Here is a 16,778-nt window from a genome sequence, read left to right on the forward strand (position 1 = left end):
CCCCAGTTAAAGTGACGATGCAGGGATGTAAAGTTAGCGTGCCAGAGACTAAAGGGGAAGCAGCAGCTGAGTATGGGTGACCTTCCATCGACTAGAGGTTGACTGAAGGTTTTAAGAAAGGACCTTGGGTGCTGAAGCATGAAGACTTATTGCGTGTTGGCACTGGGTGAGTGGCACACATGCTACAACTTGGCAACAGTGGCATGAGTTATTGAGTGTGCAGGTGGTGCCACTGCACCAGACGAACGGGAACATTGGACAGGGATAGCGAGGCGGGGGTCCATTTAATTCCGTGCACCAGAGGCCCATACAATCCAGGCCACTGCTTGTCACAGTGGGTGGGACTGAATGGACCAGACTGACTGCGATGAGAATTCTAAGAGGGCCTCGCCGGATCCTACAGCACCAAGCCAGGAGACCCATCTGGAGGACAATCCCCAACACACAACCACCAACGGTGGGCTCTCTGTTTGCATTCTAGATTTGAAGCTTTCGTGACTGCAAGGATTCATACTCTTGGTTTTTTCGGTAAAGTCACGTAGGTAAAAAATGAAATGTTGCCTCCGAAATGTTGCTTCCGAAACGTCGTGATTTTTATAATTTTATTTTAATTAATTTCATTTTTTTTTATCTCCGTTTGCGCTCACAATCTATGCACTTAATTGCAGCTCGATCTCTTTTGTAAAGCTTACATTTCAAACAGATTCGTACGCCATAATTACTCGCATTAATAACACACATGTAGGCGGTGTATTTCATCACCGCTTGCTCCTAAGCATTCTTAACCTTCACCACAGCCTTTCACCCCTTCGGTTCCCAATCGTTAAAAATGTGTAATGTCAATAAATGCACAGGGTTTGATGAAACAAAGTGAGTTGTACTTACGTGTCCATGCTTCGTTTGTCTTTCGATGATTTACCTTCTGAAAAAAACCTGACCATGTCCAACACCCCCAGAAAGGGAATCTCGCACTCCGAGGGGGTGCGTGCACCCCAAGTTAAGAATAAGCACTGTCCTAAGGAATACGGATTCACAGGAGCGTTGCTTTAATGCACCTTGCACCACATTACATCTCGACCATTCCAATGACCTGCTGCAGCAGTCTGGGCAACAAGGGATCCCCCCCCCCAGTGGCAGGCAACCCCACATGGCACAAGATGTGCACAACACCGAGCTGCAAATGGGAATTGCCTGGCAATGGGGGGGGGGGGGGGGGGGTGGAGCGGCAATGTTGCAACGGTACTTTAACCAAATTAAGTAATTTGCGAGTCGTTTTGGAAACGTAGCAAATTTGGACCGTTATGCAGGCACACGCGGGGCCTAACTACTTCTGCGAATAACCTCACGGGATGTTTCGCGTCCGCTGCGAAGCAGACGGCCACGCAGCGTTCGCCGGAAAAAAAAAACAGAACGTGAAGGCCCCCACCCCACCCGTACCCAGGACGCAGCTATCGGCGCTGGCTTTCTGAATCGCCCGCCCCGAGGAGTCCGCCGACCGTCGGATCCCCGGTCCCCCTTGTCGCGCGTCCGCGCCGTCGCGCTAAAAATGTGAAGCCTCGAGCATTTCTAATCTCCCTTTTCAATTAAACCGCCGGGGCCAAAACAAAAAAAAACGCCGTTGGGGGAAACCGACTGCAGGTGGCTAACGACAACGCAGTCACGAAGAGCGATTTCACCCTTCCGCAGCCGTCAACGGCGCCGCGCCCGTCTCGCGGTGTGCCCGAGGAAGCGAGTGGAGTTCACTGCAGGGGTCACAAGTTCACGGTAGGGGTCACAAGTTCACTGCAGGGGTCACAAGTTCACCGCAGGGGTCACAAGTTCACCGCGTCGTGCGCGCCGCGGCGCTCCCAGCCTCTTCGGCTTTGCCGCGCTATTAGAGTTTGGCCCAGCTGCGTGATTTGTTGCTTCATTTTAGGTGTGCCACGCGGCGCCGCGTTAAACTCCAACTGTTGCCTTTAGTGGTAATGCTAACGTGGCATCTCGAGTCTCCCATTACAATTTGTTCCAATGTTGAAACGCAGTAGGAAAACCAGGGGGGGGGGGGGGGGAAATGGTGTTTGTGCTCGACAAGTGGATAACGACATAATGTGTAAATAACTGCTAAATGTGCCACATTTATTTCGTTTGCAGTCAATGTGGGGTGCGGGGGAAGCGGTGGCCCGGGTTGAACACGATTCAGCAACCGCGCGAGGTCAAAATCAGCCGTAATAGAAGCTCGCCCAAGCCTTTCCGAGCCATCAAATCCCCCACTGTTTGTTCGTGCACGATGCTAAATCTAGGGGAACGCTGAAAAGGGAGGTCAACATCGGTTGTCACGTTAGAGAGGCGTGAGAGACTGCATTTGACTAAAGTCACGTGAGATGCATTTGCGATGTGTGAAAAAGACGAGACGCACGTATCTTTTTGTGCATTTTCAGAAGGAGCGTATGCATTCGATGACTTTTTTTTCCCAAATTGCCATTCCGTTTAAGGCTGTTCACGTTAACGTTCCGCTATTTTCGTGCTCTCACACATTGTGAACGATTTTTGTTGTCGTAGCAATTTGTTTGCGTTCCCTGTGCTGGTTTACACCTCTCGACTATGCTTGCCCGAGCCCGTTTCTCACCACGTCCACGACATCCAATTTGGGCAGCCGGATAACACAAGATGCCCGAAATTCTGGTAAAGGTTGCGGCTCGCCACGCAGACCTCTGCAAAAGAGAAGCGTCCTCTCGCGCTCCGCCGTCCCTTGCCGAGCCAATGCCCTCGCGATGCCCCCACTCCCCACGTGGCCGCGAAGGCGAAAGCCGCGGCCACGACGCACGTGTAGCCGTCGCAGAGCGGCGCGATGCCGCCGATTGTTAGTGGCGAGTTACGAGACCCCCCCCCCCGCGCGCACCTGCGCATTCGACCGGCGCGCCGAAGCCCGTGCGATAAGCGAAATGCGCAATGACGGAGCCAGGGTTTTTAGGTAGCGGGGGGGGGCAACCCCTCCAGTAATGCAAAATGATAGGAGTTGTTAGTAAGTAAGGACTTGTGCCTTGTTTTTTATTCGACGCGTGTGCGGCGATGGTACAGCCATCGATCGAGGGTCGAATTCGAACCGCGTTGTGTGATCGGCATCGCGCTCGCTGAAGGTGTTGATGCCTTCAGGGAAGTCGTGTACTGTACACGCAACTGCGCACAATTCTGTGAGTCGCTTATAACTGCTTTCCCGTTACTTATTGCCAATTATGGACTCAGATTATTGTCCAATCATCTCATAGAGTCCCTGGCACGTAATAATATGCTACACAGTGGCAGTGGACGTCGCAAAATGCCGATTTATTACTAATAAACACCAATGATCCGATCGAAATTAGGGAAATTAGAGATTTCGATCAGATCATTGGGGGGGGCACGTGCCACCCCACCCCCCGCCCCAATGCGGGAATCCGCCGCCAAACTTTATCGTGACAATAAAAGCAAGCGGAGAGGGGGTGGGGGCTGCAGCTCACAGAGGCGGCAGCGACCGGCAGGTGAACCTGTGGGAGCGACACCGGATGCACCCCCCCCACTGCCGTTCGCGCTCCCTCGTTTGGATCGCGTCTGGAATCGGATGCCCACTTCGTCATTTGGAGTCCACTCCAATCTGCATGCTTGCATGAATAGCCTCCGAGCAGTCAGTCACCTCCGTATCGCCATTCTATCGCTACTCCCTGATTACAGGGTCCCGTGAACGTTGATGCCTCCATTCGTGTCGAGGGCTCAGTCCACCGGACTGAATGACGTTGTCTCACTCAAGCTGTGTTCCACCACCACGCTCCGGGTCACACTTCTCTCTCCGCTCCTTTCCTCACATTGCTCGACTCTTGCAATGTTCAGGCTCTAGAACATCTCTTGATAAAACCAAACAAACATCACCCATGACCCATTATACCTTCCGTAGTGCTGCTTGTTGCTGGCCGCTTCGTGTTTTGGATCTTTGATCCTGTGCTCAGCAACAGTGATGAAAGTAAAACGAATTGTAATGTGTCTATTCCACAGGGCCGAGCCACACATTCGTGTGTCTCTTATCGATGGACAGCCCTTGGTACACATTGACACCGTAATTGTTGAAAATCATCTGCGTACATTTTTAAATTTTAATTTACGTGGACTGACTTATTTTTTTTGCAATGCAATTACCGCAGCAATTAATATTGTAGCAGGTGTTGCGTTATATTGTTAGTTTAATTATACAGTGATTGTAAATTAAGAAGGCAAAAAAAACGATGTCTGTGAATTGGATAATTACATGAAAACGAAGATTGCCGTGTGTGTGTTTTTATTTCAAAGCTTCCTCTGAAAATTCTCAGCCGTGTGTAAAGCAATTGAACGTGACATTTATTTGTTTAAACATTCTCATCCCGAGAGTGAATGATACATATAGAGGATGGATTTCATTCATCAGATTAGGAATTCTGGCAGTTTAAAGGTTAAGTTTGACCTAGTATCTCCGCAAAATGCAATGGCACTTGCAGCCCGAGGCAAGAACATTACCAAACCTATTAATATTTCATGTTTCCATGCTATAAAAGGGCTTCCTTTTTATTTTTATTTTTCCAGGGCAAACTTTTTTTAAAAGGGCTGAGCTAGAATTCATAATTCATTGTTTATAACCCTTATGCCAGCCCTCAACATCAAAAATCTTTCCTTTGGGGTTAAAGAAAGCTGGCATTATCTGTTCACCTTTGAAGGCTTTCCCTTTGGTCGCATCTAACAAGACTGTCAGCGTGGAGACAGCATGTATAAACTACCCTCATTATACACCATCCTCGACGTAAATAATATGGATGTGGGCCACACTTGCCACTGTCGGATAACCTCTGGCAAATATATTATGCATCGGGGGGGTTGGTGCCAATGTGCGTCCATTGGACGATCTTCACTCTGGCACACGTGCTGCAATCTCCACATTGCTGAAGAAAAAATAATAATAATAATAGGAAGAGGAAGAACCAATTTCCCACTCGCAGCGGTCGTGGACGGAGGAGGTGGAGGCGGTGGAGGGTGCACAGTGCCGAGCTGCAGACGATGTCGCTGTGCGCTTTCTCTCTCTCTCTCTGTCTCTCTCTCTCTCTGTCGGCAACTCCGCAAAGTCTGGCGGGGGGGGGGGGGCGCTTTGGGCGTGAACCCTCAGAATGAAAGCGGCTGCATGAGAAGTAAAAATAAGTCGCCGTTTGTTGCGGTGGTTCCACCCCCCCCACCTCCCACCGCCAACTCTGTGCAAAATCAGACCATGAATACACGTATGAATTCCTGCAGTCACGAAAGCTTTAAGTCAACATTAATACACAGTTTAACACGTTGGCTTGCGCGACCAGTATTATTCATAATAAAGGTTTTTGGGTTAGATCGCGTTATTTATAAATGTGTCGCAACCCTCCACCACCCGACACGGCCAATCAATAAAAAATGTGTGTCACGTTGACAGACGGGACGTAACATCAGCGTAAGACTAAAAGAACACCAAAGGAACATTAAATTATCCCAAACACTGCTGTCAGCTTGCCAACAAGGACATTCAATTGATTTTGATAACGTTGAAGTGTTATGCAGAACTAATTATTACTGGCCAAGATCAGTTAGAGAATCAATTGAAATTGAGATTTCAAATAATTTAAATCGCTGTGATAGCTATAGACTCAGCGCAGCCTGGAAGCGTATTATTAAGTAAATACACAACACATTGCAATTCCTTACAGGTGAGTCACATGCTAAGTGGCTCATTACTGATCTATTACTTAATTGCATACACCCCCACCCCCACCTTTGACCTCGAATCCTGATGGGGTTCAACAATTATTACGTAACCCTCACTATTTAAGACCGGGAGCAGGTGGACGGCTTCGCTATTCTGACAAATCGCCCGAAGATGCTGGATGTAATTTCCAGCGAAACGTCGTACTCAAATTGTAAATGCTGTGGATCCACTCTTCAACACACCGGTGGGCTAAAGTAGTGAACTATTTGTGTTTTGTCAACGTGACGCATTTCATTCATTAATAAACAATGGCATTAGAACGAATATTAAATAGACACTACAAGCAGTCGCCCCCCGGTCAATAATTAAGTTAACGAAGGAATCTGTGAAAGCCTGCCGCTTCTGCCGTGTCGACTGTTTTATTGGTCATATTTGTCACGTTCTCGTCTTTGTCTATAATTGATCAATTCTATCGTCACGTCATGAGATCAAAATCCTTGCTGTGTCAATCGTGGAGGTTTTTGACCATACCTTACTCGCCTTGCTGGTCATTGCAGGGTTGGTGAAAGGGGAGGCCAGGACCTGTTCAGATATCGCTCGCCGCTGATGTTAGCCGTGTCTGGGAATCAAACTCGGGTCATGAGGTTCATACCAGTGTTCCGGCCACTGTGCTACTACTCCCACACATTGACAGTAATCGGCTGAACTCTTTGCTTTCATGGTTTACGGAGCTCTGAGGAAGGGTGTCATCATTAACAACTTGCTGCCAGAGGGGTTATTTCAACTCCTTGGAAGTCACGCCTTAATAACCTTGCCGAACAAACTTGTTGTCGCAGACACATTCCCTGGCGAATTTTATAATTGTTTGAAGTTGACATTGTACTTTTGTCACCATATGGCCATTTTCTGGAAACGACATCATTATGTGAGATGAAGCAATCTCGGAGCACGGTGTGGACGGCCTTCTTCCAGCGGTGTGCGCATAAGGGGGAGCGGTGGCACAGCGGTGTGCGCATAAGGGGGAGCGGTGGCACAGCGGTGTGCGCGCTGCACTACGAACCCGGCGACTCGAGTTGGCCAAGACCAGTGACGGCTATCGGAACTGGTCCTGGGCCTCCCCTAGGTCGACTCGGTCTCAAATGAGTACTCGGTGTGGTGTGTAAACATAACCAGTCGGGAGACAAAGATTCCCAGGTGTGATGCCAGCCACCCACCCCTTCGTGTGATGCACTGGCCTTAACAGGTGCTCGCTTATAGCACTCGCTCCAACAGCGTATTCGGCTATGTGGATAATATTTGTGTTTGTGAGTGTAGGTTTCGGTTTTATTTATTTGGTATAGCCCTGTGAGCCATTCGGCTCTTGAATCGGGTGCAACCGCAACAAACAAAAAACAAAAACATGAACAAGAAAACATCTTAAAGTGACTATGCGCAAACAGAAAAATCCAGGAAAAAACGGCAAAATCTTCCAGAAAAAGCACGGTACATCAACGCTGTGTGCAAAAATCCCAATGGGACGCAAGACAACTTAGATTAAAGCCATCAGTTTAACTCCGTACTCCAAACAAACATGGCCAAAACTTTTCGAAATCACCAAAATAAAGCCATAAAAGCAATGTAACAGTGATCATAGGAACTGAACCAAATTTCACAAACGACATAAACAACATGTACCACCAAACCCTGTAGCCATAGCTGGCTGCATGAGTCACTCCACAACAGCAGGAGCATCAGTAGGAGTCTCAAGGTGTGGAGTGACTGCGCTCAGGTTATCAAATTGCGCTACGAACCCATCAACCAAAATTACATTCTCGGCCACGGTTGACATAGGTGGCAATTATTTCAACCAGTTCTGGGCCTCCCCTAGGTCGACCCAGCCTTAAGTACCTGGTGTGATGTGGAGACGTAAGGTGTCCAGCTGCGATAATGGCCACATCGCCCTCTTCCGCGCCATGCTGCCCTTATTAAGAGGGGCAATGGCTAACAGCACTCGCCCCAAAAATCTGAAGGGTTACAAGGGATTTTTCGTGTTTGTTGTGTGTGGGTCTGCTTGATAATTCCGTTACACGATGGTCTCCAGCATTTAAAACTGGATCAGGTCCGAGCCTCTGAGTGAAAACGAGACAATAAAAGGACACTGCCAGTCGGTGAACATCAATGACGTGGGGTCAAGGTCACAATGCTGAGGGGTGAAGTTTCAGAAAGAGTGGGTGGCTATTTGGGAGTGGGGGGGGGCGTTCATTACCTTTGATTCGTCTTGGCGGCTTAGAGGGTCTCAGCCGGAGCTCACGGCAGTGCTTGGATCAGAGGGGCTGTCGTGTAAAGCGGGAACGTGGTTTTAAACGCGTCCCAGAGGGCACAACCTGCCCCCGTTCCGTGCGTCACTCGTTGAGCTTTTCCCCGTCGATGGGGGCCCAGCAGCGAGACTGTCCAATGGCTAATCTTGGCAATGCGGGCCCTCATTTTCTGAGCGCTGGCGTGCACCTGTTGGAGGCTTCACTTCGAAATAAACTTACAGGAGGCGAATTGCCCGATGATGCTGGATGCAATTACCAGCGAAACGTCGTACTCAAAAATTGTAAATGTTGTGGTTTCACGCTTCAACACACCGGTGGGCTAAAACAGTGAACAATTTGTCTTTTGTCAACGTGATACTTTTTACTGATTGGCCGTGTCGGGTGGTGGAGGGTTACGACACATTTATAAATAACGCGATCTAAACCCAAAAAATGTTGATTATGAATTACAGGAGGGACTCCACCGATCCATCGCCCGAGTGCTCTGCCGACCCCCGTTACTGTGGGAACATTGGGTCTTCAAACAACTCAGATCACCAGTAGGCCCTGTTCGTTCAAAGTGTCCCACCCTTCAATCGACGAATACATCCAATGTTTATTTGCGGAATGGTATGAAATTAAGCGTAACTATTTTTTGCAGTTTTAAAGGAGTTGAGCAGCAAACGTCTTCCAATTTTCCACGATTATCTGCACATCTTGCAGCGGGTAAGTGGCGTAAGCGTGTGGCTAACGCCACAGATAACAGGATTCTTGATGTTGGTCCCACACATCATGGCCGATGACAGAAATTCTGCATTGGTTCCCGTTCAGGTTTTTTGCGGCAGTTCTATACAGCTCTGCTATGTTTCCGGGTTTGCGTTACGTTTTGTTTAACATTATGTCCGACGTTTCGCTCTAGGTGCTGGAAGCTTCATCAGCTCCTCGTTTCGTTCCCGAAGAAGCTCCTAGCACACGGAGCTAAACATAGGAACGTCATGTCGAACAACACGTGGCACTTGCCGAAATCACACGGGAGAACTTACGCGTTATTGAACTGGCATCCTGAGATGTGGCTGCATTTAGACACGGTCTAAATGAAAGAAAAACGTCCTTGTCTCTACTGCTATCTCTGGTTTGCTATATTTATGTTGGGATGGTTGGCATGTGCATAGCGAGCGCATATTGCTACGTGTGTCCAACTGATGTTGAGCCCCTTCAAATACGCGAGTGACATTTTAAAGTGTGCGTTGTGGCAATATTTTCCTTAAATTGTCAGTTGCTGTGCGTGGCGGCTTATCCAAGGCTTCTCTGCAGCTTTAGTGAGCTTAAAGGTTAGTTTCAGCTGAATGTAGTTGCATGACTGCTGAATGAGTTGCTATTAATGAGATTTTTGACATGCTCATTGTAAGTGTGCAGAACGTTTCTTTGTGAACGCCCTTTAAAATTGCATTCCGCCGATGGCTGTGACGGAGCTTGAGGAGAGATGTCTGTGATATCGCACCGAGGCAAGGAAACTTCGCGGATGGCTCTAGTGAGCTCGCAAAGTCCATTTCCGCGGTAATCGTCAAAACCTGCGGTGCAATTGAAGTACAATTTGTGCTCCCAGAGTCACCACGGAGTGAGCTACTCGCGAGCAAGCCGCACCGCCTGGGTTTTTTTTAAATATATCAGACCTACGAAATAATTCGCTGGGTTGCTCTGCGTGTTTGTTCGGCACGGTGTCTTGACGTTTCGGACCGCGTGCTGGTGAAAGCTTCTCGAGGAATTGAAATGAGCGGCTCACGTCCTTCCTTAATCTATGTATATTCCACTGCTCCACTGCTGGCTGATGTTGGCGTTTCTGCTTTCTTCATGCTGGTGGGTTGGCTCCGCTCTGTGGTGTGGACCGGCGGGCTGATGTTTGTGTTTTTCTGATTCGGCTTTATCTGGGAGGAAACCAGAGATCCTCACTTGTAGGTACGCACAGGGACACTTTTTTTATAGCAACAATTAATTGCCCACATCCTCGGGGTACAAATGCAAGAGTGTGTTATTCTGATTAACCCCCCCCCCCCCCACATCATTTTGCACGTGGATAATAAAAGGTAAAGGTGCAGTACTGCGATTACATACTCAGGTTACTGCTGGTGGAGTGGTAAAACTACCCCACGCGGAGGTGGTTTTACCACACTTTGCCACACGAGTTGGTGAATGGGAGAGGTTGGGTCCGGGAATTGTTTAGGAATGGTTAGTCATGGTCGGGAATCGAACTTAGGTGGTAGGTCTCATAGCGCAGAGCACCAACCACTGCACCACTGTGACCCACTTTACAAGGATGACAGAACTACCGCAAGTAGTGAACTATATAAACCGCAAGGTATTAAGGTAATTGTGTAGAAATACCAATGCTGCAGGTAAAAATAATACTGTATTAAATAGGTGCCTAAATAAGCCATACTCTTCAGAGGCTATAAATGCCATGGCCACGATTACAGGGATGAGAGCCTGGAAGTGTGAAGAGCCAATTTGACTGCTGCTCCGCAGGGAGATCCATAATGCAGTTCGTCGACATTGCATTGTGGGACACCCTCCTTGCCCGAGGGCGGAGCGTGAAAATCAACGTGATGGTCGGGTGAGGGCAAATGCAAACCGTGCCTTATTCTCATTGCCACCACCACCACCATGATCTACCGTGGTCTATCCACTGCCGAATGAAGGCTTCGCCAAGCTGCCCGTAGTCCCTCTTTCTTCGTCGGCTGCGACGTCTGACACCTCCTCCGCCGATTCTCGTCGCGATTTCGAGGCGTTTCGTTTCAAGCTGGCGTTGAGCGCTATGGTGATGTGTGGCCCGTGAGGCGCTATGCGGTTTCTCAGCGTCAACAACCGTGGAGCAGTTGAACCTCACTGTATGCAACGTTCTCGAATATACGTACACCGAGGCGACCGTTCTTATCGGATGCGTCCCCATTCCTTTGTTGTCACTTTGTTATTATTTTTGACCCTCGGCCATCGATCCTCCTTTCAGAGCAGCGTCCTGTCCAACTGTCCAAGCCCCCACTGATCTCTCTCCTTGGATGTTTGTGTTGGTGTATAACATTTGCTGCATTTGCATTCAATCTGTATTGTTTCGCTGCAGAAAAAAAATGTGTGTTTCTTTTTTCCATTTAAGGTAATGCCTTCTTCCCGGATGGAATTCATTTAGAAGGCAATAAGCATACAGAAATCAAAGCCAGCAGACATGCAATGTTCTTAAATGTGATAGGCTTCCAACACACCGGTGTGCACGAGATTACATTGCTGAAATGTGCCTGGCAAAGCTTAAGACACGTCAATTTTAATGGCCGGTACAAAGAAAACTCTAAACAATAATCTTGTTTTCTTGCAATGCGCTTTTACGACGCAATAATTCATAGCCATAAATCCTATATTTATTGATGTATGTTGCTGTCAACACGACGATATCTGACATCCGTTATTGAATTTGGCTTGAGCATGCTTACAAGAAAGACGTATGGTCCATTTAGTCCCCTCGACTGCGGGGCATTTCCAATGCCTGATGAATGAAAATGAATGCTTTAAGGAACATTACGAATTTGGTAAAAAAAAAAAAACTTGCTATGTAATACCATCGCCATACGACCTATTCTTCAAAATTATGCTGCGGAATCACCTCAAGAAGTAGATTTGATTATTATATGGATGCTTTTTTTCAAGTTTTCATTATATTTTAAACGGATAAGCTGCTATAAAATAAATTGCAGATGGTCATACATCTTTGGGACGATGTCCCAATGGGCCAGGACATCGTCTCTGAGACATATTGGCCACATTCCAAGCAAGACAACGGATTTCTTGAAACAAAATGTTCTACATTTAACATGACACTGAATCCATACACGAGATCTATAGTTCCCAGTACATGAATATTCATATGTTTTAGGTGTCTATTCTCAGAATCGGGATATTTATTTGCCCTGGAGGAATCCGATGAGCTATGAAGCTCTTTTTCACAGATGTCCATTAGAGACACGGGACAAGAACGTTGCAACAACAAACAATACAAAAAACATGACAGTCGTGCAAAGTACAAATCAGCACGTAAATAAAACTGCATTATTCAGTCCATCAGCTTGTTGGCTTTCCAGAGAAATATTGCTCAGCAGCACTTGGGATGGTTTCAACCTTCTGGGACTCATCAGAAACAACCAGATTTGTAAGAATAAATTAACCACATTACCTTGCTTATCTCGACAAGGAGTATAAACCATCGCGTGAACTCTGGTCATCCACACAGCGGCTTTTGGCTCGCCATCGAACAATGGCGGTCACTGCATCGCGCGCTTTCAGATGCACTTCTGCGGCCGTCTGGAACGCTCTTCCGATATTAGGAAGCCACTGGAGGTATGCACTTTTAAATCTAGATTCAAATCGAATTTCTTGAGAATTGCTTTTTGCGTTTGGTCTGTAGTCCTTCCCCCACATCTCCCATTAGCACATTTGGCGACTTACTTTGTGAAAGAAGTTCAACATACATATAAACACATGCTATTGGACAACATTGGTCTGGAAAGTCAATCGGCTAATGGACTAAAAAGAATGTGAACACCCAGAACGGAATCAACGATTTTTGGGTTTAGATCGCGTTATTTATAAATGTGTCGTAACCCTCCACCACCCGACACGGCCAATCAGTAAAAAAGTGTCACGTTGACAAAAGACAAATAGTTCACTGCTTTAGCCCACCGGTGTGTTGAAGCGTGAAACCACAACATTTACAATTTGAGTACGACGTTTCGCTGGTAATTGCATCCAGCATCATCGGGCAATTCACGTGTTAAACCCAGAACGGAGTTTTAAAATATGTATCTTGACGCAATGTGCACTATGGTCTCGTGTATTGGTTAGTCATTCAATGTAGGAATACAAATTTTTTTTTTCAAATTCTGCTCATGCAGTATATTAGTTTACCCACAATGCTCCACAAAGACACGGTGTGGGTAATACGGGTTGAGGCTGTTTGCATAGATTTCCGATTCTCAAGGTGACACACTGGAGGATTTTTTGTTCACGTTTCACCCCACTGCTCTCCCTTGCCATGCACCCCCAGTTCCCGCAAGTAGTCACGAGCGCCTACAATATTGATGCGGCATGTTTAGCACAGGGGGTCAACGTGCTTGCTAACTGGCAGTAGCGCAGGATGTCAAGCTCAACGCCTCGCTCTCTCGCCAACGCTTGTTTGCTTTCTTACGACAATACGGAGCCAGCTCTTTTACAAGCAATCAACCTGTAGCGGAGCATGCGAGAAAGTGTGACCCCCCCTCCCTCCCTCGTCTCCCTCGTGCATGGATATAAGAAGGAGTTCTGTGAGATCCACTTCCACTGTCCACTCTGAACGATCGGTTCCATCGCATGGCGTGACGCAGAGAGCACAATTGGAATAACGTTGTGAAACACGCCGACCTAATTCAAAACTAAATAACTCTGCAAATCGTCAGGATCGCCCACACTACTTTTCAGCTCTCAGACCAACATCATTTTGAGTGAATGATGATGACGAATCGCGTACGAGTGAGCAGCAGGTGATCACATTCATGATATTGTGATCAAGCTTGGGTTCTCAAAGTGGAGTCCGCACCTAAGCCATCAGTTGCGCAACTTGGCTGCATGCAACCGACACGTCTGCGTGCGGACGTCTCTCTGCAACCAGTTTCGAGCAGTTGCGCAACCGGTTGCTCGCAGCAGAGACGGACTCGGCGTTGAAGCAATCTGCTCGGCGATTTTTAGCGACGCGCTTCATCACGTGCTGCACGTTCGCGCACCGTGATTGGCTGTGACGATCCTGAATGTGCCGTTTCACTTCCCTTTTTTTTTGCGCAACCACTCCCTCAGATGTGGACAAGGAAGTTGCGGGTGATTTAGTTGCACGATTTTGAGAGCAATGTGTCTGCGCGATCGATCGCTTTAGGTGTGCACCCTGCTTTATTAAACTTTAATTCGGACTCGCAACGTGGGAAACACATGTGGTAATTGTTATTATTGCTACTATTACGCGTGCTTACCCTGGAAAACCTTAACGAGCCTCAAGACGCTTTTTCAGGAGAGTCCTGGCAGGTTTCACCGGAGGCCAAAAGATGTCGCTATGCACGATACAAATTTAGCCATTTGTAGATAATCGTTTTGCATCGGATGTTCGGACAATACCTGTTACATCGTTGTTTTTCTATTCAATGCACTTCACTCACAAGTTCAATGTATGGTAGTTCTTTAAAAAAACACCTCCCTCACTATTAGTGTGTTTATATTTGAAGGCATGATTCGCCCTCTACCGATTGGATGGTCGATTGATTTCACGTCAATGGGATCATCACAACGGCGCGGTCAAGTTGATTCCACGTGGAGTCGAGGGGAAAAGTCACAGGGGGTGTGCTTAGTGTTAAAGGTGCATACTTCCCCGTTGAATTGATGAACACCGCATCTGATATTTCTAATTGGGACGGGTTGAAGGGTTAAGCGCATGTGGGAGAGCAGCTTACGTACCAAATTTCCTGCTCAGAATTAGTACTTTTTAAGTGAAAGAGGATGCATTTTTTGGCAACCATTTACGCCCGTCACGTTTAAACCATTCACACACGCTGAGATTCCAGGAGGAGCTGTCCAGCAAGCAGAAGGAGATGGTTTCCGATTAGCACGGTTGGCTACGTACGATGCGAAAGAAGTTCAACGTACATACATACACACTGTCTCTTGTTTTTATTCGTAAATATGTGTGACCACGTTTGTTTTTCAAAACACAGAACCAGGGAAAAAAATACCACCGCATTTTTTAAAAGGGTTGGGCTCAGAGAAAGGACTTGGTGAATACATTAGAAGTGTGATCGATGCACACTCACTTAAAAGTGATTTGCTCTGGGATGCAAAAAACAGAAAATCAAAGCCCACAATACACATCTTTAAAAACCTGTCAATGAGGCCCACGATTCAGGCCTCGCACTCATCTGTCAAGCAAAACAAAGCACGTCAGAGCCACCAGGGTTCACGTAGACGTCGCACAATCCATCACTTCGCCGCGCTGTCACTCCACCGCGGGTTATCCATCGGCTACTAGTTTTAATTTTATTCCCACTAAATTTGGGGGGAAGTTGCGTGTAAAAATTGAGCTGGGGAAAAATAATGAGGTGGGGGTGTGTGTGTGGTGTGGTGTCATAGTTGGGGCGGTGGTGACCACTTATTCAAAGGGACCTTTATCACTTGAGCTCTCCAATGTGCTTTCCGTGTTGTGCCGCGTGTTGCTCGGCATGTTGTCTGACGTTTCCCTCCACGTGCTGGGAGCTTCTTCGGATGTGGAATCGAACAGCACCACTTTCTTCCCCTGATTCTAGGCGGTGGCTGGCTGCTGTCGTCATTTCCGGTTCTTGACGCCGATGCGAGGAACCCTTGAAGTATTCCTCTTCGACAATTCCTTGCAGTGGAGAATGATTTCCTTGTGTCAGTGTCTCTCATCTGTGGGTCCGAATATGGCTGATGAGGCCGATGCGGCATCGACAGGCTGCCGCAGCTCACCATTCCGAGCGGGATGGTCGACCCTGGGTTGTTGATTCGGTCAGCGGCACGCTCTTCCTTGCCCCTCTCGCTTTGCCCTCCCCTTGTTGTGGTTCGTGGGTTTTTGAAGTACAGCCTCCGTCTCTACCTGGGGCGGTTCTGGACAATAGTCTCCCACGAGTTGGGTGTCAATGTTGCACTTCTTCATGTTGGCCTTGAGGACGTCTTTGAAGCCTGCCCAGCCAAACTGGTGTCAGCTGATCATTGCCCCGATGTTCGTGGCGTTTGCCTGCGAGCGGACGCGAACGTTGATCCGTACGCCTTCCGACGGGATTCGAAGAGTCTTCTCGCGGGCAGCATTGATGCTACTTCTCCAGCGCCTTGAGGCGTCTCGTGTGTCTTGACCGCGTCTCGGCTCTGCAGAGTAGGGTGGGGATCGCGACTGCTTTGATAACCCACGAGCTTGGTGTCGGATCCCACGTCGACATCTTAAAACACCCATTTCGTCAGGTGGCCGAAGGCTGTGCTTGCACATTTGAGGAGATGCGGAATTGCTTCACCGATGTCAGCATTTTTTTTCTTCCTCTTCTTGGTTCTTTCGGTAAAGTCACGTAGAAGGGAAGTAATACAATAATAAAAATAAAACATAATAAAATAATTCTCACGACGTTTCGGCCACAATACAAGCAGCCGTCCTCAGGTGAAAACCAGGTCTGTCGGGGAGACAGCGTCTGAATGAAACAGCACACGAGCTTGGAGCGTATATATATAAGCTGGGTTGGGAGGGGGGGAAAGGGCGCTTCGACAAAATAATTTGCATATCAAGAGGAATTCAGCATATTTATGGGAAATGCAGCATTCTGTGAGAGATGGAGTTTGAGTAGCAGGCAATGCTCAGCAGGTTTCCAGAGTATCGCCTTGAATTTTATTTGGCGGGAGTTGGGGGACCGCTCATCGCCTCAGTAAAGACCTCAATGATCGCCCGAGTGAGCACACACGCCGCTACTGTCAGTGTCCTGGAGCTCGATGACTGACGCCAGGGTGGTTCTTGATTCTGGATTAGAATTGGGGTTAAGCAGGTTGTGACCCGTTCACGAGTTGAGCTCCTCTCTAAATGGGCACTCGCGATTAGACTTGTCGTCCATGAGGGTCCTGAATGTTCCAGGTCCCAACGTGTATTATTTTTATTCTTTGATTTCAACTTGCACACCAAGGTGATCCCACCGAGTGCAGTTATCCAGTCAGGAGAAAGGCGAGACAGACGTGACGATTGACGTGTC

The sequence above is a fragment of the Lampetra planeri genome, chromosome 42 (assembly GCF_965212315.1).
Source record: "Lampetra planeri chromosome 42, kcLamPlan1.2.h2, whole genome shotgun sequence".
Taxonomy (NCBI): Eukaryota; Metazoa; Chordata; class Hyperoartia; order Petromyzontiformes; family Petromyzontidae; genus Lampetra; species Lampetra planeri.